Consider the following 16,013-nt stretch of genomic DNA (forward strand, 5'->3'; position numbering starts at 1 on the left):
GACCCAGGAGCTGTGGACATCAGGCTCTCCACTTGACCCAGGAGCTGTGGACATCAGGCTCTCCACTTGAACCAGGAGATGTGGACATCAGGCTCTCCACTCGACCCAGGAGCTGTGGACATCAGGCTCTCCACTTGACCCAGGAGCTGTGGACAACAGGCTCTCCACTTGACACAGGAGCTGTGGACCAGGCTCTCCACTTGACCCAGGAGATGTGGACATCAGGCTCTCGACTCGACCCAGGAGATGTGGACATCAGGCTCTCCACTCGACCCAGGAGATGTGGACATCAGGCTCTCGACTCAACCCAGGAGCTGTGGACATCAGGCTCTCCACTTGACCCAGGAGCTGTGGACATCAGGCTCTCCACTCGACCCAGGAGCTGTGGACATCAGGCTCTCCACTCGACCCAGGAGCTGTGGACATCAGGCTCTCCACTCGACCCAGGAGCTGTGGACATCAGGCTCTCCACTCGACCCAGGAGCTGTGGACATCAGGCTCTCCACTCGACCCAGGAGATGTGGACATCAGGCTCTCCACTTGACCCAGGAGCTGTGGACAACAGGTTCTCCACTTGACCCAGGAGATGTGGACATCAGGCTCTCCACTTGACCCAGGAGCTGTGGACATCAGGCTCTCCACTCGACCCAGGAGCTGTGGACATCAGGCTCTCCACTTGACCCAGGAGCTGTGGACAACAGGCTCTCCACTCGACCCAGGAGATGTGGACATCAGGCTCTCCACTCGACCCAGGAGCTGTGGACATCAGGCTCTCCACTCGACCCAGGAGCTGTGGACATCAGGCTCTCCACTTGACCCAGGAGCTGTGGACATCAGGCTCTCCACTTGACCCAGGAGCTGTGGACAACAGGCTCTCCACTTGACCCAGGAGATGTGGACATCAGGCTCTCCACTTGACCCAGGAGCTGTGGACATCAGGCTCTCCACTCGACCCAGGAGCTGTGGACATCAGGCTCTCCATGACCCAGGAGCTGTGGACATCAGGCTCTCGACTCGACCCAGGAGCTGTGGACATCAGGCTCTCCACTCGACCCAGGAGCTGTGGACATCAGGCTCTCCACTTGACCCAGGAGCTGTGGACATCAGGCTCTCCACTTGACACAGGAGCTGTGGACATCAGGCTCTCCACTCGACCCAGGAGCTGTGGACATCAGGCTCTCCACTCAACCCAGGAGCTGTGGACATCAGGCTCTCCACTTGACCCAGGAGCTGTGGACAACAGGCTCTCCACTTGAACCAGGAGATGTGGACATCAGGCTCTCCACTTGACCCAGGAGCTGTGGACATCAGGCTCTCCACTTGACCCAGGAGCTGTGGACATCAGGCTCTCCACTCGACCCAGGAGATGTGGACATCAGGCTCTCCACTTGACCCAGGAGCTGTGGACATCAGGCTCTCCACTCGACCCAGGAGCTGTGGACATCAGGCTCTCCACTCGACCCAGGAGCTGTGGACATCAGGCTCTCCACTCGACCCAGGAGATGTGGACATCAGGCTCTCCACTTGACCCAGGAGCTGTGGACATCAGGCTCTCCACTCGACCCAGGAGCTGTGGACATCAGGCTCTCGACTCAACCCAGGAGATGTGGACATCAGGCTCTCCACTTGACCCAGGAGCTGTGGACATCAGGCTCTCCACTTGACCCAGGAGCTGTGGACATCAGGCTCTTGACTCAACCCAGGAGCTGTGGACATCAGGCTCTCGACTCGACACAGGAACAGCGGACGACAGGCTCTCCACTCGACTCAGTCTCAACCGGCCATGAAAACGATTGAATTCACTAAGTGGCCACAGCACGGAAACAACTAGTGTCCATGAATCTCGGCGCCCCTGAGACAAGAATGGCCTCCTTGCTGAGATGACCGGCTTCCGGTGACTGGTTACCAGTGACAAACTTCTGATGATGGTCCAACATTCAGTAGCTGTATCCCAAAGCCTTTTATGTTGCCAGTTCGAAATGAAGATCAGGTGCCTTATTGATCTTCAGAAATAATTTTAGGTAATATATTTTCTAATCTAGTGGCCAAGATTTTGGTGAAAATCTTAGAATCCGATTTCAGCAAGGATATAGGCCGATAGGATGCACATTCAGTGGGATCTTTATCTTTAAGAATTAGGGAAATGGAGGCATCATGAAAAGATTGCGCTAATTTACCTACAGTTAACGCATCTTTAAAAATGTTGTGTCAAACTAGCTACTAATGGCATCTAATTATGAACATTCTCTCTGACCGCTGATGGTCCATATGCTTTCATTCTCTGCATACTCACGTATGTATCTAGCAGCCTCTTAAAATTGCTCTTGTTTCTGCCTCTACCACCAATCCCTTTGTGAAAAGAAACTTGCCCTTCACATCTCCTTTGAACTTACCCCCGTTACTTTAAATTAATGTTTTCTGTCATTGGACAGCTTGACCCTGGCTGTCTATTTAATCTGTGTCCTTAAAATTTTATAAACTTGTATCAGATCTACTCTCAGCCTCGGAGACTCAGAGGAATCAAGGCAAATTTGTTCAACGTTTCCTTATAATTAGAGAGGCACATGCCCCTAATCCAAGCTGAATCATGCTAAACACCTTCTGTACCTGTCATCATTGTTAATAAAATAAAATAACTATAATAATAACTGGGCCCAGAAAACACACACACACACACCTACGACTCAGACATATTGTATTTACTTGTGCACAAGGGGAAAAGCAAGACCCGTCACCAAGCTCTTTCAAAGACAGGACAGAAATCTTCAATTTCTTTACTGAATCGAATTATTAGTTACGGATATTGACCATTTGTTAAATTTTATATGTTTGAATGGTGGTGGGAAAGTTGTTGGAGAAGATCCTGAGAGGGAGGATTTATGAGCATTTGGAGAAACATAATTTGATTAGAAATAGTCAGCATGGCTTTGTCAAGGGCAGGTAATGCCTTACAAGCCAGATTGAATTCTTTGAGGATGTAAGAAAACACATTGATGAAGGTAGAGCAGTGGATGTAGTGTATATGGATTTCAGTAAAGCATTTGATAAGGTTCCCCACACAAGCTTCCTTCAGAAAATAATGAGGCATGAGATCCCAGGAGAACTAGCTTTGTGGATCCAGAATTGACTTGCCCATAGAAGGGTAAGTGTGATTGTAGATGGTTCGTATTCTGCATGGAGGTCAGTAACCAGTGGAGTGCCTCAGGGATCAGTTCTGGGACTCCTACTCTTTGTGATTTTTATAATTGACCTGGATGAGGAAGTGCAGGAATGGGTTAGTAAATTTGCTGATGGCACAAAGGTTGGGGGTGTTGTGGATAGTGTGGAAGGCTGTCAGAGGTCACAGTGGGACATTGATAGGATGCAAAACTGGGCTGAGGAGTGGCAAATGGAGTTCAACCCAGATAAGTGTGAAGTGGTTCATTTCAGTAGGTCAAATTTGAAGACAGAATATAATACTAATAGAAAGACTTTTGGCAGTGTGGAGGTTCTTGGGGGCCATGTCCCTATGACACTCAAAGTTGCTGCACAGATTGACAGTGTTGGCATATGGTGTGTTAACCTTCTTCAACTGTGGGATTGAGTTCAAGAGCCGTGAGGTAATGTTACAGCTGTATAAGACCTTATTTAGACCCCACTTGGAGTACTCTGTTCATTTCTGGTCACCTCACTACAGGAAGGATGTGGATACTACAGAGAGAGTACAGAAGAGATTTATAAAGATGTTGCCTGGATTGGGGAGCATGCTTTATGGGAATAGGGTGAGTGAACTTGGCCTTTTCTCCTTGGAGAGACGGAGGATGAGAGGTGACCTGATAGAGGTGTATAAGATGATGAAAGGCATTGATTGTGTGAATAGGCTTTTTCCTAGGGCTGAAATGGCTAACTCAAGGGGGCATAGTTTTAAAGTAATTGGAAGTATGTACAGAGGGGATATCAGGGGCAAGTTTTTCACTCAGAGATTGGTGGGTGCGTGGAATGCCCTGCCAATGACGGTGATAGAGGCAGTTACAATAGGGTCTTAGCTAGGTACATGGAAAATAGAGGGCTATGCGGTAGGGAAATTCTAGGTAGTTTCTAAAGTAGGGTACACGGTCGGCACAACATTGTGGGCCGAAGGGCCTGTAATGTGCTGTAGATTTTCTATGTTCTATGAATTTCTTACTTGTAAGATAAATCACCATTCACAATAGAGGTGCTAAAAGTCAACCAATGACACTTCGAAGTTAGTGAAGCAATTTTCCCTTAGTTGTTGAGTGCATATCATATCCTGGTAACAGTGAACAAAAGGCATGCCCTGGATGCTGGAGGTTCTTAATAATGGACACTGCCATTCTGAGACATTGCTCTTTGAAAATGTCCTACGCACTTTGTAGGCTAGTATCCAAGATGGAGCTGACTAGATTTACAACCTTCTGCAGCTTCTTTCAGTCCTCTGCAGTAGCCCCTCCATACTAGACAGTGATGCAGCCTGTCAGAATGCTCTCCACAGTTCAACTATAGAAGTTTTTGAGCGTACTTGTTGACATGCCAAATCTCTTCAAAAAAAATATTGAATTTCCCCATGGGGATGAATAAAGTATCTATCTATCTATCTCCTAATAAAGTATAGCCGCCTTCTTTATAAACTGTATTGATATGTTGGGACCAAGTTAGATCCTCAGAGAGCCAAAACATTGGCTTTGTGGGAGAAGCCAAAGAGTGATGGTAGATAGTTGCCTCGCTAACTGGTGCCTGTGACCAGTGGTGTGGCACAGGGATCAGTGCTAGATTCTTTGTTGTTTTTCTTCTGTATCAATGAACTGGATGATAAAATGGTTAAATGGATCAGCAAACTTGCAGATGACACTAAGATTGGGGGTGTAGTGAACAGTGAGGAAAACTATCAGAGCTTTCAGCGGGGTCTGGATCAGCTGGAAAAATGGGCTGAAAAATATCAGAAGGAATTTAATGCAGACAAGCGTGAGGTTTTGCACTTAGATAGGTCAACCAGGATAGATCTTATACAGTGAACCGTAGGGCACTGTGGTAGATCAAAGGGATCTGGGAATACAGGTGCATAATTCATTGAATGTGGTGTCACAGGTAGGTAGGGTCGTAAAGAAAGCTTTGGGCACATTGGCTTTCATGAATCAATGTACAGAGTACAAAAGATGACATATTGTGTTAAAGTTATATTAAACATTGGTGAGGTCTAATTTAGAGTATTGTATGCAATTTTGGTCTCCTACCTAGAGGAAAGATGTAAACAAGGTTGAAAAAGTGCAGAGAAAGTTTCACAGGATGTTGCTGGATATAGAGGACCTGAGTTTTAAGGAAAGGTTAGGACTGTATTCTTTAGACTGTAGAAGACCGAGAGGAGATTTGATAGAGATGTACACAATTAAGAGGGTTATAGATAGAGTAAATGTAAGCCAGCTTTTTCCACTAGAATTGGGTGGGACTACATCCAATGGTCATGGGTTAAGTGCAAAAGTTGTGAAGTTTAAAGGGGACATGAGGGGAAACTGCTTCACTCAGAGGGTGGTGTGAGTGTGAAATGAATTGCCAGCACAAGTGGTGCATGCAAAGTCAATTTCAACATTTAGGTAAAGTTTAGATAGGTACATTGATAGTAGGGATAGGGAGGGTTCTGGTCCCAGTGCCGATTGTTGGGAGTAGGTTGTTTAATTATGTTCAGCATGTACTAGATGGGCCGAAGGGCCAGTTTCTGTGCTGTGCTTCTCTATGACACTGTGATTCTGACAGCACTCCCATCTCCTAAACATGAGCGAGTCTGCAGATGCTGGAAATCCAGAGCAACACACACAAAATGCTGGAGGAACCCAGCAGGCCGGGCAGCATCCATGGAAATGAATAAACAGTCAACATTTTGGGTTGAGGCCCTTCTTCAGCACAGAAGGAAGGGGGAAGGGGCCAGAATAGAAAGGTGAGTTCGGTGGGGAAGGAGGCTAGATTGAATGTGTTAAGTGAAGAGACTGTCTGGGTGAGTACACGGTTGAGGAGTCAGAGAGCTGCAGAGATCACAGAGGGGGAGCACTGAGACAGGGTTTCACTGGACTCCCGTTGAAAAGAAGATTTAAACTTCTTCAGGGTAGGCATTCCTCAAAGAGACTTCACAGTGGAGTTTCATAAACATGAGAAAGTCTGCAGATGCTGGAAATCCAAAGTAACACATACAAAATGCCGCAGGAATTCATAAGGTCAGGCAGCTCCCACCTCATGGAGTCCTGCACAAGGACAGGTCCCCATGGACAATACTCCCACCTGGTGGCGTCATGCGGCAATGACAAATTGAATGTGGACAACACTCCCACCTGGTGGTGGCCTGTTGCAATGACAGGTCCCCTGTGGCCAACACTCCCACCTGGTGGCTTCATGCGGCAATGACAGATTGAATGTAGACAACACTCCCACCTGGTGGCTTCATGTGGCAATGACAGATTGAATGTAGACAACACTCCCACCTGGTGGCTTCATGCGGCAATGACAGATTGAATGTAGACAACTCTCCCACCTGGTGGCTTCATGCGGCAATGACAGATTGAATGTGGACAACACTCCCACCTGGTGGCGTCATGCGGCAATGACAAATTGAATGTGGACAACACTCCCACCTGGTGGTGGCCTGTTGCAATGACAGGTACCCTGTGGACAACACTCCCACCTGGTGGTGGCCTGTTGTAATGACAGGTCCCCTGTGGACAACACTCCCACCTGGTGGCTTCATGCGGCAATGACAGATTGAATGTAGACAACACTCCCACCTGGTGGCTTCATGCGGCAATGACAGATTGAATGTGGACAACACTTCCACCTGGTGGCTTCATGCGGCAATGACAGATTGAATGTGGACAACACTGCCACCTGGTGGCTTCATGCGGCAATGACAGATTGAATGTGGACAACACTTCCACCTGGTGGCTTCATGCGGCAATGACAGATTGAATGTGGACAACACTCCCACCTGGTGGCTTCATAGGGCAATGACAGATTGAATGTGGACAACACTCCCACCTGGTGGCTTCATGCGGCAATGACAGATTGAATGTGGACAACACTCCCACCTGGTGGTGGCCTGTTGCAATGACAGGTCCCCTGTGGCCAACACTCCCACCTGGTGGCTTCATGCGGCAATGACAGATTGAATGTAGACAACACTCCCACCTGGTGGCTTCATGTGGCAATGACAGATTGAATGTAGACAACACTCCCACCTGGTGGCTTCATGCGGCAATGACAGATTGAATGTAGACAACTCTCCCACCTGGTGGCTTCATGCGGCAATGACAGATTGAATGTGGACAACACTCCCACCTGGTGGCGTCATGCGGCAATGACAAATTGAATGTGGACAACACTCCCACCTGGTGGTGGCCTGTTGCAATGACAGGTACCCTGTGGACAACACTCCCACCTGGTGGTGGCCTGTTGTAATGACAGGTCCCCTGTGGACAACACTCCCACCTGGTGGCTTCATGCGGCAATGACAGATTGAATGTAGACAACACTCCCACCTGGTGGCTTCATGCGGCAATGACAGATTGAATGTGGACAACACTTCCACCTGGTGGCTTCATGCGGCAATGACAGATTGAATGTGGACAACACTCCCACCTGGTGGCTTCATACGGCAATGACAGATTGAATGTGGACAACACTCCCACCTGGTGGCTTCATGCGGCAATGACAGATTGAATGTGGACAACACTGCCACCTGGTGGCTTCATGCGGCAATGACAGATTGAATGTGGACAACACTTCCACCTGGTGGCTTCATGCGGCAATGACAGATTGAATGTGGACAACACTCCCACCTGGTGGCTTCATAGGGCAATGACAGATTGAATGTGGACAACACTCCCACCTGGTGGCTTCATGCGGCAATGACAGATTGAATGTGGACAACACTCCCACCTGGTGGCTTCATGCGGCAATGACAGATTGAATGTGGACAACACTTCCACCTGGTGGCTTCATGCGGCAATGACAGATTGAATGTGGACAACACTCCCACCTGGTGGCTTCATGCGGCAATGACAGATTGAATGTGGACAACACTCCCACCTGGTGGCTTCATGCGGCAATGACAGATTGAATGTGGACAACACTTCCACCTGGTGGCTTCATGCGGCAATGACAGATTGAATGTGGACAACACTCCCACCTGGTGGCTTCATGCGGCAATGACAGATTGAATGTGGACAACACTCCCACCTGGTGGCGGCATGCAGCAATGACAGATTGAATGTGGACAACACTTCCACCTGGTGGCGGCATGCTGCAATGACAGATTGAATGTGGACAACACTCCCACCCGGTGGTGGCCTGTTGCAATGACAGGTCCCGTTGGACATCAGTTGGGCAATGGACACAATTTGTAGGAGTTGAGCAAAACAGCAGTGAGGTAATGGACCCTACATAGACTACAGAGGAGGAGATGTATGCTGTCTTGAGAGACAAATTAGGGTGAATAAATCCCCAAGATGTTCCTTCAGACTTAGTGGGAAGATAGTGCCAAAATTGCAAGAGCCCTAGCAGAGATTTAATACGTCCTGAGCAATGCATGAGGTGCTAGAGGTTTGGCAGAGAACTAATGTTGTTCCATTCTTGAAGAAAGGCTCTCAGAAAAACCTGGGAAATTAGAGCAACACACACAAACTGGTCAGGCAGCATATATAGAAAACGTATAGTTGACGTTTCGGGCCGACACTCTTTGGCAGGACTGGAGAAAAAAAAGATATGGGGTAGATGTAAAAGGTCGGAGGAGAAGACAGAGAAATATTAGGTGATAGGTGAAACCTGGAGGGGGAGGGCTGAAGTAAAGAGCTGGGAAGTTGATTGGTAAAAGAGATAGAAAGCCATGGAAGAAAGAAAATGGGGGAGGAGCACCAGAGGCAGTCAGTGGGTAGACAAGGAGATAGGATGAGAGAGGGACAAAGGGATGGGGAATGGTGAGGGGTGGGGGGTGAAGCATTACTGGAAGTTTGAGACATTGATGGTCATGCCATCAGGTTGGAGGCTACCCAAATGGAATATAACGTGTTGTTCCTCCATCCTAAGTGTGGCCTCATCACGACAGTGAAAGCGGCCATGGATTGACATAACAGAATGGGAATGAGAGTGGAATTAAAATAGGTGGCCACTGGGAGATCCCACTTTTCTGGTGGTAGGTGCTCGGCAAGGTTGTCTCCCAATCTACGTCGGGTCTCAGCGATACACAGGTGGTCACACCAGGAGCACCAGACACAGTATATGACTCCAACAGACTCACAGGTGAAGTGTCACCTCAGCTGGAAGGACTGTTTAGGGTCCTGAATGGTAGAGAAAGAGGAGGTGCAGGGGCATGTGTAGCAGTTGTTCTGCTTGCAAGGATAAGTGCCAGAAGGGAGATCAGTGAGGACGGATGAATGGATAAGTGGGTTGTGTAGGGAGCGACCCTGGCGGAAAGCAGAAAGTGGGAGGGGAAGGAAAGATGTGTTTGGTTCAGATAGACAAAAAGTCCTTCCAGGTGAGTCAACACTTAAGAGTCATTTAGATAGGTACATGGATGGGAGGGGTATGGATGCTATGCTTTGGGTGCTAATCGATGGGACTAGGCAGATTAATAATTCGGCACAGACTAGATGGGCCAAAGGGCTTGTTTCTGTGTTGCAGTTTTCTATGACTATGACACTCCCACTTTATGGTGTTTGGTCAGAATGACAGGTCCTCCCTATTACTTGATGGTGTTTGGCTGTAATGACAGGTCACCTGTGAACAACACTCCCTCTGGTGGTATCCTGTTGCAATCACATCTCTCCTGTGTGGAAGGGAAGCAAGAAAGCTGCACAAGAGTGAGACAATGTATCCTCCAAGAAACAGAGGTCATGTCTACACCTGATTACATGCCCTGGGTAAAAAACGCTACAGGGATTAGCTTTTTTGCAGCAGCACAGTACATTGTCAATATGACAAACATAAATTAACTTAAATTAATATAGCTTATGCATTAATTTATACAATAATCAAAATCAGGTTTATTATCACTGGCATATGTCATGAAATTTGTTGTTTTGTGGCAACAGTACAGTGCAATACATAAAATATACTATAAATTACAAGAAATATATATAAAAATAAATAAATAGTGAAGAAAGAAAGCAGAACTAGTGAGGTAGTGTTCATGGACCGTTGAGAAACCTGATGGCAGAGGGGAAGGAGTTGCTGAATTTGCATCCTCAGGTTCCTGTACCTCCTCCCTGATGGTAGCAATAACTGGGGAAAGTTGAGGGAAACATAGTCAATGGTAGAAATAGGGTTTTTCATGTTTGTTCAAGAACAAGATGGCATTGGGGAAGAAGCTGTTGCTGAAAATTGACGTGTGGGTCTTGCCTGCTGGCAACAATAGATTTCCATATTTGACTACTCTATTCCCATGGCAGTCCTCCCCTCATCAACACCCCCACCATCATGCTACTACCATCAGGCAGGTGGGGTATAGGAGGCTTAGGGTCTCACACCACTACGTTCAGAAACAGTCATGACCCTTCAACCATCAGGCTCCAGAATGGGGTGATTATCCCACTCACCTCAACACGGAACTGATTCTATGGCCCACAGACCGACTTTCAAGGACTCATGCTCTTAAAACACAGAATATTTTGGAATGCAACTAATGTTATGATGAAAATCTTGGTCACTAGCAAACTCCCAAAAACAGTGAGAAAATACATATTTTTGTTTCTTTTCAGGGTTGTGGGCATTGGTATTTATTGTCTCCATACTGAGGTGGCAGATGAGATTCAACCACATTGGGCATACAGGCCAATTAAAAATGGCAGATTTCTTTCTTTTAGTTGAAGGATTTTCAATTACAACAACGCAGTTCTTTCATTTTAATCAATAAATGACTATTTATTTCAGTAAAATTAACATTCCCTGCTCCTGGAGATTCAACAGGCCCGATCTCTGGCTGCTTATCCACTACGTTACTACATCAACTGAGGGTAAATACTGACTGGGTCACCAGGAAGAGTTCCCAACTGTTCTTTCAGCATGGATTGTTTTACACGCAACAAGAGGTGTAGACATGAGGATGTTACACCCACCTTATGAAGCAAGACAGCTAATGATACAGAAAAACTTCACAAGAGACAGAGCAAATGAGGCTTAGATAAGGCACAAGAAAATAGGAGGAGATAGCCATTTGGCCCCTCAAATCTGTCTCACTTTTCAATATAATCACGACTGATTTGCTCCAGGTTACATCTTCTCTCCCTTGCCACCTCACCAAATCCCTCAACTCCCTGATCTTACAAATATTTATCTAGCTCCATTTTAGATAGATTGAATGATCCAGCTGCACCTCTCTCTAGAGCAGAGACTCTCAAAGGTTCACTGCCCTCCGAGAGAAGAAATTGCTATGTACTTGAGCTTTCAATGACCAACCCTTCATCCTGTAACTACGGCTGATTGCTCAAGACTCTCCTGTAGTGATGCATCTCAGATACAGGTTCGCATCCTGAAACACTGTCTCCCCATTTCCCTGCACAGATGCTCCCTGATCTGCAGATTCCCTCAATTATTTGGTCTGTTGCTCCAGCTTCCAGCATCTGCAGTCTCGTGTCTCAGCATCTACTCTGTTCCGTTAGGATTGTATGTTTGAATAAGGTTGTCCCTCATTCTTCTCAACTCCAAGCAATATGGACCCAAATCATCTACCCTTTCTTAAGAGACCAGAAAGTACACATATAGGCCTTCATTAGTTGGGAATTGAGTTCAAGAGCCATGAGGTAATGTTGCAGCTCCATAAAACCCTGGTTGGACCTCACTCAGAGTATTGTATTCAGTTCGGGTCCTCTCATTATAGGAAGGCTGTGGGAACTTCAGAGAGGGTGCAAAGGTGATTTACCCTGATGCTGCCTGGATTAGAGGGCATGTCTTATGAAGATAGGTTGAGTGAGCTAGGGCTTTTCTCTTTGGAGTTAAGGATGAGAGGTGACTTGATAGAGATGTACAAGTTAAGAAGCATAGATCAAGTGGATAACCAGAGACTTTTTCTTGGGGCAGAAATAGTTAATGTGAGGGGGCATAATTTTAAGGTGATTTCAGTAAAGGAGGATGACAAAGCTAAGTGTTTTATATAGAGAGTGACGAGTGTGTAGAAATCCCTGTCAGGGGTGGTGGTAGAGGCAGATGAATTAGGGGCATTTAGGAAACTCTGAGGTAGGCACATGGATGACCAAAAATGGAGGGTTATATAGGAGGAAAGGTTGAGATAGGTTAAAAGGTCGGAATAACATTGTGGGCTGAAAAGCCTGTACTGTGCTGTAAAGTTCTGTGTTCTATAGGTCCCCTATAGCAAAGTGAGGATTATTAATTACCAAAGTTCAAAGTAAATTTATTATCAATGTACATATATGTCCTGAGATTCACTTTCTTGCGGGCATTCACAGTAAATACATGAAGCAACGAAGAAGTAAGAAGCAATGTAAGAAACACAATAGAAGCAATGAAAGACCACACCCAATGGGAAGGACACACAAACTGTGCAAATACAAATAGAAAAAAATGATAAAGAATTGATATCGAGAACGTGAGATGAAGAGTCCTTCAAAGTGACATCACAGCCCTGACACTCTCAAACTGGATAACCTCCTCTTCCTGGCCAGTCTGAGGTCCAATTAGGCCATCCCACTGAATGGTTTTAATAAATGTGTAGGCCTCCGTTAGTCTCAATAGACCATGGATTTGCACCTTGGAAAGTTTCCAGGGTGCAAGCCTGGGCAAGGATTTTTTTTTACAGAAGACCGTCTCTTGCCTAAGCTGCAAGTCTCCCCTCTCCACGCCACCAATGTAGTCCAAGGGAAAGGCATTAGGACCCATGCAGCTTGGCACCGGTGTTATCGCAGAGTAATGTGTGGTTAAGTGCCTTGCTCAAGGACATACTGATGCACCATCAATAACTCACGCTGAGACTTAGGAAGTGAGATATCGGCTTTTATTGACTGGAAGAATAAACAGCACTACATCCTGGGGAAATGAGAGAGAGCAGCAGGCCACAGTCGCCTTTATACAGGGGTCTGTGGGAGGAGCCACAGGAGCAGTCAGACAGGTATATCTAGTTCACCACACATACACGCAGCCTCAGCCAAGGCTTGAACTAGTGACCTTCGGATAACTAGACGAAAACCTTACACACTTGGCCACGCGCCAACACATTTAATAAATAACTGGCTGTTAAAAACAGTAATTAATGTAAGACACACAAAATGCTGGAGGAACTCAGCAGGCCAAACAGCAACAGTAAATCGTCGATGTTTCGGGCAAAGATCCTTCAGCAGGACTTCATCAGTAATTAATGTTTCCTTGCAACAATGGTAAACTGAATCATTTGGCACTGCTACGGGCTCTCAAGCTAATGGGCGTGCTTTACAGATGGGACTCCAGTGTTGCTTATAATCAGCCTCTGAGTCTTGACTCCATTTTACAATTTTTTATTTTATTGGTGTAACAAAATAAACTTTATTCACAATAAAAATAGTTACAAGAATAAACCTTTCAATCCCTTTACATTCTTCACAGATGTTGTCAATCCTTTCCATACTGTTTAAACACTGCTGCCACCCATTAATAGAAAATAGATGCTTCCACCTTCCATAACTGTAGGAGCTTCCGCTTTACTCATATCTCAGCACTCAATACAGTAGATTTATAATAACAACCTCCTGCTGGCAGCTTCGAGCCCACATCACCGCTTCTCCTACAGACTCTCGGCGACCGACCACAAACTTCTGGATCACACAGTGCAGTTTTATGTTTTGTGATCTGGGCACACTTTGCTCACCTGGGATTTCAAATATTGGGGGGAAATATCCAAGCTCTGCTATTTAAAAGCCAGCCGAATAGAGGAAGAAGTCCAACAGCTATTTCAAGTCATAAACCCAAGAGGTTCTGCAGATGAACACACACAAAATGCTGGTGGAACTCAGCAAGCCAGGCAGCAACGATGAAAATGAATAAACAGTCAACGTTTCAGGCCAGATAAAGAGTTAATGGCTGCAAGGATTCCCTCGGACTGTACGCTGATGTTGCACGGGGTTCTCTAGTTTATTTCGTTGGCGGGTCATTGGGAGTGTATCAATATTTCAGAGGGATCCTGGTCAGTCCCCGCAAAGGGCAATACTTTTTGGAAGGGACTCCCTGGAGGTGCGTCATTGATTGGAGAATACCTTGAAATGTATCTGTTCCCTGCAGACAGACGCTTGAAATTTACAGTTAAATATGGTTTAAAGAAATCCGCGAAGTTGTCCCAGACTCAATTACGGAGCAAGATCCCGCCTCTTTCCTCCGCCTGATTGGTAAATCACAGCCAATGGGCCTTCTGATTGGCGATCTGGTGGCGTCAATCAAAGCTTTGCGTCCGTCACTAAGCGCAGGAAGATGGCAGCGGGAAGTTGCGAGCGGTGGAACTGGCCGGCCCTGGGAAAGTGACAATGCAGCAGTTAAAGGATTGGGGGTGGTCTGGGTGCAGTTTAGCCCTGTGTGTTGTAAGTACAGAATTCTTTTACAGTCGGGTGATTCGCCAGTAGCAGATTGCCTTGCCTCCGTGTCCTACTGTATTGATTTGAACAAACCCCGGGCAATGATATGGTCCTGTAGAGTCGGAACAATGAAGCAGAAAGTTCCAATTCTAACCAAAGGGCTTCAGTCTAAAACGTTTCATTTGCTACACGTACTCTGCTGTGTGTTTCCAGCATTTTTTTAAAAAATGTTGATGTTCTGCATTGTTTTGAGAGCAAAGTGAGGAAATTGTCGACCCGTGTGTCCATAAAGTAATATTGGTATCGAGTGGTGTAGTTGGAATTCCATATTAAGGAATTGAACCAGATTACCTGGCGATAGAACCGTAGTCCTGATGAAGGGCCTTTGGGGCTAAACGTCAGCTCTTCATTTCCCTTTACAGATGCTGCCTGACTTGCTGAGTTCCTGCAGCAATATATGTGTTGCTAATGAATAGTTAAATATATTCATCCCACTTCACCTCACTTGATCCATAGCTTTGATCAAAAAACAGAACACGAGTCCCCTTGGGTCAATCCTACCCACATTGGTCAAAAAGTAGCCACCCAGCTTAATTACATCTTCAGCATTTTGCGTGCCACCCCACCGGTTGGGACTCTTCACTGATGCATTCTGGTATTGTTGAAATATAATGAAAGTTTCTGCCTCCATCACCTTTTCAGGAAATATGTTCCAGACCCCCTAATGTCCTCTGGGTGGAAGACATTCTTTATCTCTCCCATCTTTTTTCAGATACCTTACTACTATGCCCCTCTTTGTCTTGACCACTCTACTGAGTGAAATCAGGCCTTCCTATTTACTCTAGGCCTCTTGTAATTTTGTACACCACAAATAAGTGTACTTTTAGCTTCCAAATAAATGGATCCTGACTTGATGCCAGTGGCATCCATGTAACTCTCCTCTGCAACCCATTCAGAGCAACTTCTCATTTCCTGCAAAATGATTGCTGGACTGCACACGGTACCCAGCGGTGACCTAACCAGTGTGTGCCTAGATCTAGTGTCCCCACCCCCCACTGGATATTTGCAGAACAATCCATTTTTCACTGCCACAATTTAGGACTGAATTTTGCCCTTCTCCCTCGTATCCCCTCCCTCCTGATGCTCCTCTATCAACGTTGTTCTTGATTCCCTCGTCCCTCATGTTTACTGATAAACTCTTGACTCGGCCTCTACCTGTGAAAGGCATCCATGCACTCACTACTACTGAATTCCTGACTTAACATCTTGGTGGCTTGCTATCTGGTTATAGGTCGTAAACATTGCTCATATCTGGCATATCGAAAAAACAGCAGTTTAAGCACATATTTAAAAAGCCTGTGCAGCTCTTAATCTCTGAATTTCTTTCTCCACTGCCTTTTGTCATATGTGTAAATCAGAATGTATTAGATCAAAGGAATGGCCTTCGCACTGACCAATGCTACCTGAAACGTTCTTTTTCTTTTTAAA

At 46.2% G+C, this 16,013-nt stretch overlaps 1 protein-coding gene across 4 annotated transcripts in view; it reads left to right on the forward strand.

The window, feature by feature from the left end:
* The first annotated feature begins 14,410 nt into the window (after positions 1 to 14,410).
* The window catches only part of fbxo18 (F-box DNA helicase 1), a 96,561-nt gene continuing 94,958 nt past the window's right edge, over positions 14,411 to 16,013 (forward strand). For all 4 annotated transcript variants that reach the window (XR_012101464.1, XM_073066753.1, XM_073066754.1 and 1 more), the window contains exon 1: positions 14,411 to 14,531. The gene's annotated coding sequence lies outside the window, so the exon portion shown is untranslated. The remainder of the gene's footprint in view (positions 14,532 to 16,013) is intronic.

The sequence above is a fragment of the Hemitrygon akajei genome, chromosome 14 (assembly GCF_048418815.1).
Source record: "Hemitrygon akajei chromosome 14, sHemAka1.3, whole genome shotgun sequence".
Lineage (NCBI taxonomy): Eukaryota > Metazoa > Chordata > Chondrichthyes > Myliobatiformes > Dasyatidae > Hemitrygon > Hemitrygon akajei.